This window comes from Odontomachus brunneus, unplaced genomic scaffold (assembly GCF_010583005.1).
Source record: "Odontomachus brunneus isolate Ranch 3 - 2012 unplaced genomic scaffold, Obru_v1 Obru_scaffold_067, whole genome shotgun sequence".
In the NCBI taxonomy this organism is placed as follows: Eukaryota; Metazoa; Arthropoda; class Insecta; order Hymenoptera; family Formicidae; genus Odontomachus; species Odontomachus brunneus.
This window is the reverse complement of record NW_022639517.1, coordinates 437,855-438,925: the sequence shown is the minus strand read 5'-3', so window position 1 is coordinate 438,925 and position 1,071 is coordinate 437,855. Positions and strand designations below refer to the sequence as shown.

The window sequence follows — 1,071 nt, the reverse complement described above, 5'->3', positions numbered from 1 at the left end:
TGAAAAAATCATATTTCCATATATTTCAGTAAAATTCGCAATATATTTCAGTAATTTTCATCGACATTTTAATGAAAGAGAGTTTTTATATCCTAATATATAGAAAAATAAAAAAATTAAATTTTAATTAGTATCATTAACTATCAGTGAAATTCAGCATAATTTCGTTATTTATTCAAAACTTTTTCACGAAGTTGTTCATTGATCAATAAATGAGTTACATAAAGTACTTATTTATAATTCATTATGAATTATTATTGTTTCATCAAGGTTTAGTATATTTCAGCAAAATTTTGAAAATTATGGAGATATGTTTTCACGAATTTTTTTCATTAATATTTCAGCAAAGTTTCAATACAATTTACTCAGTTTTCATTGAAATTCAGTAGATTTCATAATATTAAATATTTCAAAATGTTTTTATTACTTTTTATCAATATTCATTTAAAATTTATTGTTTCGTCACACTTTTCATAACAATTTATAATGAAAATCATGATTCATCATGAAATATTTTCAGTAACTTTTCAATAACTTTCATTTCTCTTTTCGACGACTTCATTGTATTTTCAACGATTTCATTGTATTTTCAGTAAATTTTTTTCATCAAGGAATTCACTTACTTTAATGAATTATACGCTTTACAAACATTACTGTAAATCGTTGTACCAAGTATTATTATTATTTTTTAATAATAGTTGTCAAAGTTGGCGTTGTTTGGTCAGGCACCAGAACTACAAAGAAACGACCCCTACCGCGCTTATAACCACCAAAATCCATTGACCACGAATAATTCGGCCTTTATGATATTTGCGTTCCCTAATTTTTGCCTCATCTATTTCAATAGTTACACCTGGACCACCTAATTGTGTCCCATTTTTTTGTAACCATTGAAAGAATAACTGCAAATAAATAAAATTAATATTAACAATATTTGGTAAATATTTACCGTAGTTTCATAAATGGAACGTAATTTCGGTATACATAAATAAATAAATAAATAAATATATATATATATATATATATATATATATATATATATATATATATATATATATATATATATATATA

The 1,071-nt window shown here is 23.0% G+C and overlaps 1 protein-coding gene across 11 annotated transcripts in view; it reads left to right on the top strand.

Annotated features, from left to right (window-relative positions):
• The window catches only part of LOC116846693 (ecdysone receptor), a 538,347-nt gene that overhangs the window by 503,242 nt on the left and 34,034 nt on the right, over positions 1-1,071 (top strand). The gene's annotated exons all lie outside the window — the stretch shown is intronic.